General features: G+C 47.4%; 1 protein-coding gene across 4 annotated transcripts in view; it reads left to right on the top strand.

Annotated features, from left to right (window-relative positions):
* The window catches only part of ARSG (arylsulfatase G), a 147,591-nt gene that overhangs the window by 32,121 nt on the left and 102,077 nt on the right, over nt 1–13,393 (top strand). For 2 of the 4 annotated variants that reach the window (XM_050762448.1, XM_050762447.1), the window contains exon 1: nt 107–186. The exons of the other annotated variants lie outside the window; for them this stretch is intronic. The gene's annotated coding sequence lies outside the window, so the exon portion shown is untranslated. Of the gene's footprint in view, nt 1–106; nt 187–13,393 lie in introns of those variants that run through there. 4 annotated transcript variants of the gene reach the window in all.

Raw genomic sequence — 13,393 nt, 5'->3', positions numbered from 1 at the left:
TATCCTATACCGGCTGCAGCCGGTCTCCGCCGGCCTCGGGGGCGCGCCGCCGCCGACCATGTGCTGCGAGCGCCGAGCGCAGCCAAGGAGGGGGCCTGCCTGGCGCGCGCGCGCCGGCCCACGTGGACCTGGGCCGCGCCGGGCGCGCGCCCGCCCGCCTGCCTCCTGGGCTGGGGGTCACGGAAGGTAACCGCGTCGCGGTCCGGGGCCGGGCCGCCCCCACCAGCGCCTCCGGGGTCCTTGGCACAACGCCCCGATCTCCCAACCCAGGCGCGCCTCTGCGCGCGTGACCCGCCCAGACCCCGGAGCTTTGCTGCAACGCTAGTGGGAGCGCGAGTGTGCAGGGGTGGTGGGGGCGCCTGCACCCTGTCTCGGAGCACCTCGGCCAGGCGCGCGCGCGCGGGGGTCCTCGTCCCCACCCCCGGGCGCCTTCCCGGCGCGCCCACCGCCCAGTCCCGCCCGCACCCTGAGGATTTAGGGATTTAGCGGGGAGGAGGAACGCGCGCGCCGGGGCTGATTCCGCTCGGCGCTCGCGGCTGCGGCGGCTCCGCGCCCGCCCCGGGCAGAACAGGTTCCTTCCAGTTTGGGTGTGAGCTGCGCGCGCGGCGCCTGAGTTCCTCCTGCAGCGCCCACTTCCCTCAGTTTCGTCAACTCGCGCACCCCCACAGTTCCCCTTCCGGCGGTGGGGAGGGAGTGCCGCAGTGGGCCCCAGGGAGCGAGCGGCCGGGCCGCTGCGGGTTCCTTGCTTCCCCCACTTTGCTGCACCGGCAGCAGCAGCAGCAGCAGCAGCAGCAGTAGCAGCAACAGCATCCGCGTTGCGCGAAAGGAATGTGAGCCGCCGGGCTGAGTCAGCATCCCCGGCCCAGGGCGCGCGCGCACCCTCCAGGCAGAGGCGGCGTCGGCACAGGTGCATGGCTCCCATACCCGCGGGGAGCCCTCTGTAGGGGACCTGAAGGTTTAGACAGTCTGTGCCCCTCATCCCGTAGTCCCCGACCCCAAGGTCACTGTGAACTAAGCGGATGATGCACGCGAAACCCCAGTTACGAGCTCCTCATGGGGACAAAGCATGTGTCAGTTCCTAGACATTTCAGAGCCTGCGGGGGCGCAAACTTAGCTTCTCGGTCTCTACCTCACATCCCGAGGGCAAATTTGGAAACTGCTCGCAAGCGAAGGAAACTGCTCGCAAGCGAAGGCCATGTTATTTGCATTCCTCTGCAGACTTTGGCGCCGGCTGCTGCCTTCATTGGGGTTCGGAGAATGTGGTTCTGATGTCAGAAACTCAAGAGAGCCTAGTTTGGGAGTGCGTGCACGGAGGGTCGCCACCGGGAGGAGTCGGCGATCTGAATTTTAATAAAAGCCTTCCTTGCTCGCTGATTTCTCTCACCATTTTGGGATAGGCTCTCCTGAGTTAAATGCCATCCTTTGCTGTTGACAAGTTCTGGTTGTGTAAGTGGGGAGAAGATTCGTTGGTACAGGGTGCCCTGTATGGCCAGTCCTGTACAACCAGGGGGCCGCTGTGTAGCTTTGCAACCTTGTAGACGTAATTTAACCTCGTAGAGCGTTAATTTCTCCAGATCTGTAAAATGGGAATGGAGGTGGTATTCCCAGAATTGGAGGGTTTAATTTATGGTACTTGTAAAGTGCGGATCGCAGTGACTGGCATTTGGTAAGGCCTCAGTACCCATTAGCTCTTGATGCTGTTATGATTTATGCTTTACCAAGGCCAATTAATTGCTGACTCCAACACACTCCCTGTGAGAGCCTTTTCTGAGTTGTTCTTCAAAGGATCCACATATAATGATATTTAGAAACTGATTTGAACACTTCATGCTAATACAGTGCTGCCTGTAAGATAATCTTTGATATTTAGGATCTTACACTTTAATATTTAGGACCTGTTACTGTATGTATGGAAATGTCGTGTGTAATATGACAGCATATTCTGTGTGTCTTAGGAACCTAAAGTTGCAGCCTGCCATTATATACCTGAGTGACTCGAAGCAAGTCACATAGTCTCCGTACTTCAGTCTCTTGATATAAAAAATTACACAAATTATGCCTAAAGCCTCAGGAGTGAATGAATGATTGGAAAAATCACATCTGAATGTTTGAGCAAGTGAAACCTGGCTTTTGGGGAGCATGATTCTAATAATAATAATAATAATAATAATAATAGATTTTTCTTACTAGTAATGTATTACTATTCTTCTATTTTATTAATATTAATCTTTTTTTAATGTTTACTTTGTCCTCAACACTGTATTAAGTGCCATACATGTAATTCAATTTTAACCCCATCAGTAACCTTCTGTAGTTGACACTCATTATTCCCATTTTACAGTTGAGGAAAGCTGAGGCACTGAGCACTGGAGGGATTGACCTAAGGTTACACCATGTTTATAGATACACACTAGCGCTTTTTACAACTAGAGCTCATCCAAAGATGACATTTGCCATCTGTGTTTGAATAATGGAGAGGTGGCTGGAAACCCTACCTAAGCACAGCCTTGCTAGTCACAAAAAAGTCACGCAGCATGACTTTTGCCCACCCTAGTTAGAGGCTGGCTTCACCTTGTTCCCTCAATCCTAGTGAGACCAAGCGTAAAAACCCCTGCTTTTTTAACTTCTCCAGAGAAAGCACTGCATTGCCATGCTAATCAACACCCCCTAGCCCCCAAACAAAACTAACTCTGTTTAGTTCTAAATAAGAACAAAAGAACCTTTGGAGTCTGGAGTACAGGACCAGAAAAATCAGGAAATCAAGTGACGGGCTCAGCTCCCCTCGTAGCCTCTCCCGTTGTGCCTGCCTGATCCCAAGTGGCAGGCAGAGCCCCTTCTTGGCTTTCCTTTACAGTGGGCAAGGCCATCATGATGCCCTTAAGAAGTCCCCCAACATCTTCTTGGGGGAAAATATTGGCTCTTCAGAGCTGTCCCCAAGGCTCCCTCTTCTAGCCCTCTTGCAGGGTCATTTGCATGAGAACAGATTCCTTTGTGTAAAGTTGGCCTGCCTGTTCTCTGTCCACGTTTATAGTCCTTCAAGTCTTCGTGTTGGGTTGCTAGGCAGATATGACCCTGGCTTGCAAATAAGCTCACTGCATTTACCAGCCTGTGAGAACTTCAACTTGGGTAAGTAGACTGAAAGGAATCTGGTCTGGAGCTCTGGGAAGAGGGTCCCGCAAGCCTGCTTTTGGGGGCTGATTCTTCAGGGCAGCCATCACAGAGGGAGAGTGTGTAAAGGGGGCTTCCATGAGGCTTCGATGGCTCAACCACCCTTCCATTCTTCCTCTTCCAGTCTCTGTTCCTCCCACCATGCTCCCACCCAAGGGCCTGTGTTCTGGGTGAGTGACTTGTATGCCACTGAAGCAATTTCTTGCTTTAAAACTTTAATATCTGCTTCTTCAGTTGGCCAGGAACTTCACACACTCCGCCATGTAGCAACAGTGAACTGATGGTCTAGGTAGCTCTGCTAGGTTTATTTTGTGATTTGTGGTCCCCTCCCCCCCATAAATTTCACAGTTTGTAGGAAGGCAGGGCCCTTCAAACTGGGAAACACACACTTCTGGGGGAATTTAAAGATTTGCCAAGGGGTTCTGAGGCACAGATAGTGATGACGATGATGATAATAATACTACCGAGTTGTGTGCAAGGCTTAGTACGCTTGCTAAGTTAACTGAATTAACACGTGCAAGGGGCTTAGCACTGGGATTGGCTCGTGGTCAGATTCCCTAACTCTTGGCTGCGACTCTTTCAACCTGTGATTCCTGGGGGATTGAGGAGGATGGTGATCAGGGAAGCCTTCAACTGGCAGAGAGGACTTTGGGAGGACTGGCAGGGGGTACTGAGCCAGGGGAGAGGTGAACAGCATGAGAGGAAGGTAGGAGGTAGGTGAGGCCATTCTGTGTTTGGGGCCACTGAGGTCATCTTCCCACTCGTGTGTGTGGGGGCGGGCGATGATTGATTTCTGTCGTGCCCGTTACCATTTGGTGCAGTATCGATGTATTGCTGGTCTCTGGCATTACCTCTGGAGTAACTTTTACTTGATCAGTACTGAATTTCATTCCTAGGCTTCTCAGTCTTCATAGTTGACTGCTCCTGTAGTTTTGTCATCTATTACTGCTTAAAAATTAAAAAAAAAAAAAATAGAGAACATAGCCTCCAGGAGGCTTCTGTAAATTATCTCAAGGCTGTTGCAAAAGTCCTAAAAAACAAACCCAGGCTGAGTGTGATAATCCTAGTGCTTTTGGCATGAAGGCAGGAGGATTGCTTGAAGGCAGATTGAGACCAGCCTGGGCAATATGGCAAGACACCATATCTAAAACAATTTTTTTTTTTTTTTTTTTTGAGATGGAGTCTTCCTCTGTTGCCCAGGCTGGAGTGCAGAGGCGTGATCTCGGCTCACTGCAACCTCTGCCTCCCGGGTTCAAGTGATTCTCCTGCCTCAGCCTCCCAAGTAGCTGGGACTACAGGTGTGCACCACCATGCCTGGCTAATTTTTATACTTTTAGTAGACAGGGTTTCACCATGTTGGCCAGGCTGGTCTCGAACTCCTGGCCTCAGGTGATCCACCCGCCTTGGCCTCCCACAGTGCTGGGATTATAGGCATGAACTGCTGCGCTGGCCTAAGAAATATCTTTTAAAAAAATTAGCTGGGTGTGGTGGTGCTGTCACACCACTGCACTCCAGCCTGGGCGACAGAATAAGACGCTATCTCAAACCAACCGACCAACTCAAAATCTCAGAACAAAATTATTTAAATCACATTGCATTTAGGAGTGAATGCATGTCACATTAAACTGTATGACACAGTTGTGGGTCGTGGAATCTCATTGGCAATATTGGGAAGGGCTGCATATGGGACCAGTGAATTTTGCCCCAATAGAGTCACGCTTTCTTCGGATGGTTGTTGAAGTTGCCCCACCTGCCCTGTTCCTCAAGGCCCAAGGAATAAAAACCTGCCCTCCTGCTATATTTCTTGCCTAAAGGGAGATGCTGACTTTCCCTATCTTGTCTAAACAGGTGCCTCCTGTCCTGTGCTTCTAGATTCCCAGGAACAATAGGCAATGTTAAGCTTCCATTTTAACCCTTTAGGACCAGTGCCTCCATGAGTTTCCAGATGGCTAGGGGACGATGCGAAGAAACTAGAAGGATGCTGCAGGATTGTGTTGTGGGCAAATGGTGAGGAGGGGTCCCGCCTTGCTGTGATCAGTGGGGGGCTGTGGAGTTAGGTGAGCTTTTTAGGGATACACAGCAGGACTGGGTCCAGGCAACATCCATCCCTCCATCCTTCCCTCCCACGCCCGTCGTTCATCCATCCATCCAGGTAGCCTCTGCTCATCCATAGCCCACTCGTGAGCACTGACAAATACTGTTGTCTCCCAGGCCACAAAACCACACCTCAGAGGATGTGGTTCCTTCTCTCATAGTGTTTATAGTTTAGTTCAGAAGACAGGACACATGTGATTGTTACCTAAAACAGCATTTCAACAAGTGCAGTTTTACAAGTGAGAATTACAAGTGAATGTCTTCCGAGAAAGAACTTAGAAAAGTCATCTAAGTTTAGGAGAATGATGAGATGAAGCTGGCAGGGTGGGGCAGAGCCGGCTGGGCTGTCGATGTTCGTGTTACATGCATTCATCCAGCAAATATTGACTGAATACCTTCTGGACCAGTTGCCGGAATTATGCAGTGCATAAACTATACAGAATGTCCCTGCCTTTACATAGTTTCCACCCCAGAGTTGTGGCTCTTTCTTGCTTGAGCACCTAGCTAGCCAAGCATCATGGACAAAGAGTTCTTTTGAAATGTTTCTGATATGGAAATGTAACTTCCATTTTCAAGTAACATCAACAAAGGGGAGATTCCCCTCACACGCACCCTACGTCTTGACCTCATATTGTTAAATTGTCCAAAACCAGATTTGCTGGAAGGCAGCATACTCCAAGGATGCCAGCTATTATTAGAGTCTGCTTAGCTGAAGGGACCTGGCTCAGGTTTAGCCAAGATGGCACAGATAGTCATGGGATTGTGTAACACGGAACCATAGTTTGGAACGTTGAAAATGCAAACTGAAATCACTCTTTATTTCTTCTTTGCCTTGTTTGAGACTATGGTGGTGTGTTTGTAGCTTCTGCCTTCTCTAGGTTCAGAAACCAGCATCAGAGCTTGCTAACTAACAGTTCTGGCAGATTCAGCCAGTAGCTTCAGGGAGTAAAAAATTTTTTTCTAATAGAGACGGGGTCTTGCTATGTTGCCCAAGTTGGTCTGGAACTCCTAGGGTCAAGTGATCCTCCTGTCTCGGCATCCCAGAGTGTTGGGATTACAGGCGTGAGCCGCTGTGCCTGGCCATTATGTTTTATTTTAATGTTAGTAATGCTTTGGCTTGCACAGCACATTTTCAGTGTGTTCTCATATTTATTATCCCTTTATCCTCAAAACAATCAAGAGATGGACTAACAGTAGCCAATATTTCTTAGCACTTACTGAGAACTTGGGTAGGATTATTTCATTCTCACATTGTGTTTGGGATTGAGGAAGTTTACTGTGACTCTTTTTTTTTTTTTTCCCTGATATCTAATTCCAGGCTAAAACTGCATTTTTCAGGTAAGGGAGAAAACTGAGACACAAAGAGATTCTGTAACATATCCATGGTCACACAGCTAGCAAATCACTGCTGAATCCTGGATACATACTATTCTGGAAATAAGACAACACATCTCAAAAGTCAATTCCCCAAAAGGCAAATTTGCTAAGTAACGGCTTCACTAAATTGAGTGGGTTTTTTTTCCTAAGTTTGGGTCTTACCTCTACTTCTGCCCCTACCTGAGCCTTGGCTTCAGAGATTCCCAGGTAAAACTTTAGTGGGAATCTGTCTTGGGGTACTCAGGATGTCATAACAAAATACCATGGACTAGGCTGGGCTTGTTGCCCCATGCCTGTAATCCCCACACTTTGGGAGGGTGAGATGGGCGGATCACTTGAGGTTAGAAGTTTAAGACCAGTCTGGTGAAACCCTGTCTCTACTAAAAATATAAAAATTAGCTGGGCATGGTGGTATGTATCTGTGGTCCCAGCTATTTGGGAGGCTGAGGCACGAGAATCTCTTGAACCTAGGAGGTGGAGGTTGCAGTGAGCTGAGATTGCTCCACTGCTCTCCAGCCTGGGTGATAGAGTGGGATTCTGTCTCAAAAAAAAAAAAAAAAAAAAAAAGAAAGAAAGAAAGAAAGAAAGAAAAATACTGTAGACTAACAACAGAAATTTACAAAAATACAGCCAAAACAACAGAAATTTATTGTTTACAGCTTTGGAGGCTGGAAAGTCAAAGATTAAGGTGCTGGCCAATTTAGTTCCTGGTGAGGGCTCTCTTCCTGGCCTGCAGACAGCCACCTTCTTGCTGTGTCCTCACATGGCGGAGAGAATGAGCGAACAAGTTCTCTGATGTTTCTTCTTGTAAGGGCACTAATCCCATCACCTCATGACTTCATCTAAGCTTTATCACCCTACAAAGGCCTATCTTCAAATATCATCACACTGAGAGTTAGGGCTTCAACATACAAATTTTGGGGGCACACAAACTTTTAGTTTATAACAGAGTAACATATTTCATTATGTGGAAGTGGAATGGATCCAGGGCAAGGGTAAATCTACAGAAATAGAAAAGATAGTACAAAGCACTGTTTTTCTTAAGAGAAAGTTTCCGGCCAGGCGCGGTGGCTCAAGCCTGTAATCCCAGCACTTTGGGAGGCCGGGACGGGCGGATCACGAGGTCAGGAGATCGAGACCATCCTGGCTAACACAGTGAAACCCCGTCTCTACTAAAAATACAAAAAACTAGCCGGGCGAGGTGGCGGGCGTCTGTAGTCCCAGCTACTCGGGAGGCTGAGGCAGGAGAATGGAGTAAACCCGGGAGGCGGAGCTTGCAGTGAGCTGAGATCCGGCCACTGCACTCCAGCCTGGGTGACAGAGCAAGACTCCATCTCAAAAAAAAAAAAAAAAAAAAAAAAAAAAGAGAAAGTTTCCTACTCTCATGCAAAAATGACAAAGGGAAAATATTGAACTTGTTTTTTTTTTTGAGACAGAGTTTCACTCTGTTGCCCAGGCTGGAGTGCGGTGGCACTGTGTTGGCTCACTGCAACCTCCGTCTCCTGGGTTCAAGCAATTCTCCTGCCTCAGCCTCCCAAGTAGCTGGGATTACAGGCACCCACTACCATGCCTGGCTAATTTTTATATTTTTAGTAGAGATGGGGTTTCACCATGTTGACCAGGCTGGTCTCAAACTCCTGACCTCAGGTGATCCACCTGCCTTGGCCTCCCAAAGTGCTGGGATTACAGGCATGAGCCACTGCGCCTAGCTGAAAAAATGGAACTTTGACATGTAAACCACCGATCAGGCTGCACGTGACAAGGGGAAAGATACGATGCATGAGGTGGGCCTGCCAAAAAAAAAAATCGAACCTGGATCGGATCTCATCCTAGATCTACAAGCCAGTTTACAGGGAAAACAGGGGTCCAGGGAACATTTCAATAGAGGATACAATCAGCTAAATCCAAAATTTGAGAAATGTTACAGGGCAAACAACATAACTTATTTACAAATCTATGCAGAGAAAGGAGGAGGGGAGCCATAAATGAAAAGAAAAGAGACACGTGAACCAAGTGCAGTGTATTGTGAACCTTGTCTGGATACTGATTAGAACAAACTAACTGTTAAAAAAAAAATACTGATAAGACAATGGAGGACATTTGAACTGTGATTGAGTTTTTGATGATACTATCCATTGTTAATTTTTAAAAGGAGAGTGTTATGGAATTGTAGTTATATAGTAAGAATTAACTTTTAGAGAATCGTACCAAAATACTTTTGGATAAAATTATATGATGTCTGGGATTGCTTTTTATTTTTTAAGAGACAGGGTCTTGCTCTGTTGGCCAGGCTGGAGTGCAATGACATGATCACGGCTCACTTGCAGCCTCGAACTCCTCAGCTCCAGCCATCTTCCCACTTCAGCCTCCCTAGCAACTGGGACTACAGCACATGCCACCATACCCAGCTATTTTGTTGTTGTTGTTGTTGTTCTAGAGAGATGGGGTCTTGCTGTGTTGCCCAGTCTGGCCTCTAACTCTTGGCCTCAGGTGATCTTCCTGCCTCAGCCTCCCAAAGCACTGGGATTACACGTGTGGCCCACCACCCCTGGCCTGGGGCTTACTTCAAAATAATCCAGCATACGTGGAGAGGGAGGCAAAGGGAAATTGAAGGAGAGGGCCAGCCTGACCATATGTTGATAATTGTTGAATTGCGATGTTGGGTAAGTAAATGTGAGTTTCTCAATTTTGGTGTGTTTGACAAGTTCCATAATAAAATGTGTAATAAGTGATAAGTAAATACAGTTTTGTGAAAAGTTCTTAAAAATGTGGCAAACAGGCTTCCAGGGAGCTAATTTCAGACAGTTTTCCTGGAGCTTTCTTCTTGATCACACCCGTCAGGATTTTCCTTCTCAAGTGGAGGATAGACTTTTAGAGAAAAGATGTTATCCAGAGGTCCATGTCCTCTCTCTGATCTGTGAGCCAGGACACAGATATAATTTCCTCAGGGCTACTGGGTTTTTAGATGCATGGCGTGATACCACCTGGGCTCTCTCAAATTGGCTCCTGCAATATGGCTTTCTTCTGTGACAGTCTCAACAGGTGGTTTGAGCCTAAAACTAGGCAGGATGTCGTATGCCCCCTGTGGATGGGTTTCCTGGCATCGTTGGGTTCACAGAGATGATATTGTCCCAAACAGTGTCTGGCGTGAGGTCTCCAAGCTTTTTTTTTTTTTTTTTAAAAAAAAAAGCATTTTAATTACCTAAGTGAAATTGCTCTCCCAGTCTGGATAGAGGCATTCAAAGATGTCTTTTGCATCCTCTGTTGAGCTTAGACTACTATCCCTTAGTCCCCACACTCTAAGAAAGCAGTCTTTCCAAGTTGGGCCAGCCTCAAAATTACATGTTGGGGTCTATGGGCAAAAGACTAGGACACGAGGATGTTTATTATGTGTAGATAATAAATAAACCTTTGTCCTGGCTGTGGTGGGAACTGTGTTTTCTTTTCACCTGGATGGACTAGGGTGAGGCAACATGTAAGGAAGTGCTCACTGCCCAGGTAGTGTGAGTACAGGGTGGCCACCTGAGCAGAAGGGCCACCTCCTGACGTTTTGTGCCCTAGGCATTTTGCTTGTCTCGCTTTAGCACTGTCTCTCACCTGAACTCACCTGGACCCATGCAAGGGACTCCTAACTCAGCTGCTTGTTTCATCTGCCGCCCTGCAGGGCATTTGTGTATTCTCACCAGGGCAGGGATTCTGTTACAATGTAAGCCAGAGCCTGCTGCTCTTGCTCAATCCCTCTGGCTTCCCATCTCTCGCAGCAAAAGCCTTTCTTTCCTCTGACTCTAATCCCTGCCCTTTGTCTCTCCATTGCTTCTGCAGTGGCTTATTTGCCGCTCCTTGCTTGTGCCAGACCTCAGCCTTTCCCAGTTTCTCTACCTTTCCCGCATGGCTTCCTGATGGCTGCGTAGCTTCCTCCTTGACCTCATACAGATCCTTATCCAAAGTGCACTTTCTTGATGAGATTGTCCCAGACCACCCCGTTTAACTTTGCAGCCTCCATCCCACGCCTGAGCTCCTTCTTTGATGTCCTCCGTGCTATTTACATTTTATTGATTTCGTTTCTCCCCTCACTCTCAAAAAAGTAAGTGGTGTGAGGGCAGGGATTTTTGTCTGTTTCATTCATGGCTGTATGCACCGTGCCTGGTTTAAAACCTGTCAGTCAGTACAAATTTGGTGGACAAATGACAGAATGCACTGGGGAGTTGCTTCAGACAACACATGAACAGCTGATGCCCAACGATGGCCCCTTCTGACAGCCCCTGATGGCTCCTGGCCCCCAGCCAGCACACAGACCATGTTCTGATTTTGGGGAGTAAAACAACAGGACTTCACATCCCAGAGACCCGCTCCCCCACTGCTCTTTTGTCTTTTTTGGCCTCAGCTCATCAGATGCTTTTGTCTCTGGAAAACCAACAGAACCCTCTGCCAGAAAGGTCTGCCCGACCTTCTTGTTATTTCAGCTGTTTTCAAGGTTCTCTAGGAGGATGCTTGGCCACAGGGAGGCCCATGGGAAATGAGGGTCAGGTGATGAAGTGAGTGGCTCAGGAAGCCCAAGGACTTCAGCTCTGTGTTTTCAGACACTGCTCAGTGGATCTTCAGGTTGCTGTATTCCATTTGCTTCTCAGTGCTTCTGGCCCACAGCCTGCCTGTGGGTCATTTGGCTGTTTATCGGTACCTTTACCCCTAAGCAAGATTGGAAACTGAGGGAGGTCAAACTTGAGCACACTTAGCAGCCCTACTTTAAAATGGGGGTTGTGGAGAAGAACAGGAATCATGGGTAAAGCTGATTGTCAACTAAAGTTCACTCTACTCCTGCTTGGGGAGCATGAGATGTGGGAAATTGTTCATGCTTGTCCTCAGCAAGGATCTTTCACAGTCCGTTGTGCTCTGATGGAGCAGATGTGGGATTTGTTGACTGACATGGCCGAGTACCTTCTGCCCCAGTGGAAGGAGGGGTGGACACTGTATTTGCCAAAGACTGCCTTTCTTTATAGCCAGGAATGCTCCTTCCCTGTGTCTACTTTCCTTTCTGAGAGTGATGGAGAAAGAAAAAGCTGGCAAAATAACATCAGATAAGATCTGAGGGCAGCAAGCAAGGCCATTTTCTTTTCTTCATTTGTTCTAAGGGCTAGATGCAATCAAATGCTTGGCTTATATAGCTGTATGTTTGGAGGTATTGCTTTCAGAGACAGGATCTTGCTCTGTTGCCCAGGATGGAGTACAATGGCACCATCATAGCTCACTACAGCCTTGAACTCCTGGGCTCCAGTGGTCCTTCCACCTCCGTTTCCTGAGTAGCTGGGATTGTAGACGTACACCACCATGCCTGGCTAATTTTTTAATTGCTTTGTAGAGATCGGGTCTTGCCATCTTGCCCAGGCTGGTCTCCAACTCTCAGGCTCAAGCAGTCCTCCCACCTTGCCTCCCAAAGTGCTGGAATTACAGGCATGAGCCACTGAGTCTGGCTATGGGACCATTTTCCTTATATATATATATATATATTTTTTTTTTTTTTTTGAGATGGAATCTCACTCCTTTGCGCAGGCTGGAGTGCAGTGGTGCAGTCTCAGCTCATTGCAACCCCCGCTTCCCAGGTTCAAGTGATTCCCCTGCCTCAGCCTCCCAAGTAGCTGGGACTACAGGTGCATGCCACTATGCCCAGCTAATTTTTTTGTATTTTTAGTAGAGATAGGGCTTCACCATGTTGGCCAGGCTGGTCTTGAACTCCTGACCTCAGGTGATCCGCCTGCCTTGGCCTCCCAAAGTGCTGGGATTACAGGCATGAGCCTCCGCGCCCAGCCCCATTTTCTTTATCACACTTGAGCTCTAAGTTTGAGCTTAGATCTTAATCAAAGTCTGTACCTGGGCACCCATTCTTTGAGTATCTGGTCTGCCTTTTCCATTTAGTTAAAACAAAAATGGGGAAAGGATTAAATGTCTCCCTGGAGGTGTGGGTGTGAAGAATAATGCAATGGTGTGCTGGCTAGATTTGCTTATTTCCATTCTATGAAAATTTTAAGTAATGATTCTCTTTGAAAATCCTCAATGGAATGTTTCATCATGGAACACTGAAGAAACACAATCTGTTTATTTATATTCTTACCTTAATTTTAGCTTCTTTCTTAAGTGAATTTTTTTTCCCTGAAGTCTTCTACATTGGATCCATTCTGAAATGAATTATTGACCAGGCATGAGGCTGCTCTAGTGTTCCAAGCTAAGAAACTTTAAGAGGAAAAGTCTCCTGTGTCTGTTGCACATGGTCAGAAGCCAGTAGAATGATCTTGGAATCAAGCAGTGGGACCACAGGCATTTGTTAACTACCCTCCTTGTGCTAAGGCTCTTTCTCCTACAAAGGGAGACATCTTTGGAGTCTCAAGATCAACAAATACCAGTTGAGTCTAATTGAGTTTGAGATAATACATCTCCTTTTGGGAAACAAAAGAATTTGCGTTTCTGAACAATTGATTCATTGGCCTCCAGATGACATGACTGTGTACTTGGATTTCCTTTTATTTTGATGAAGTGTGTATTTGCCCATTCTTTTGGTTTTTATCCAAGTCTTCCAGAATTTACATACCTCTAACCACCCCCATCCACGTGGATTGATCAATTGGGTTTGGTGGCGAGGATGTACAACTGGAAAAAGTGTCTGTCATAATCCCAGGCCCATCTTTTTTATACATTGGTTCTCCTTTAATCTGCTTCATACATTGGGTGTTCCACTGAAACTTTGTTGTTGTTGTTGTTGTTA

The sequence above is a fragment of the Macaca thibetana genome, chromosome 16 (assembly GCF_024542745.1).
Source record: "Macaca thibetana thibetana isolate TM-01 chromosome 16, ASM2454274v1, whole genome shotgun sequence".
Classification (NCBI taxonomy): domain Eukaryota; kingdom Metazoa; phylum Chordata; class Mammalia; order Primates; family Cercopithecidae; genus Macaca; species Macaca thibetana.
This window is presented reverse-complemented; position numbering and strand designations above follow the sequence as displayed.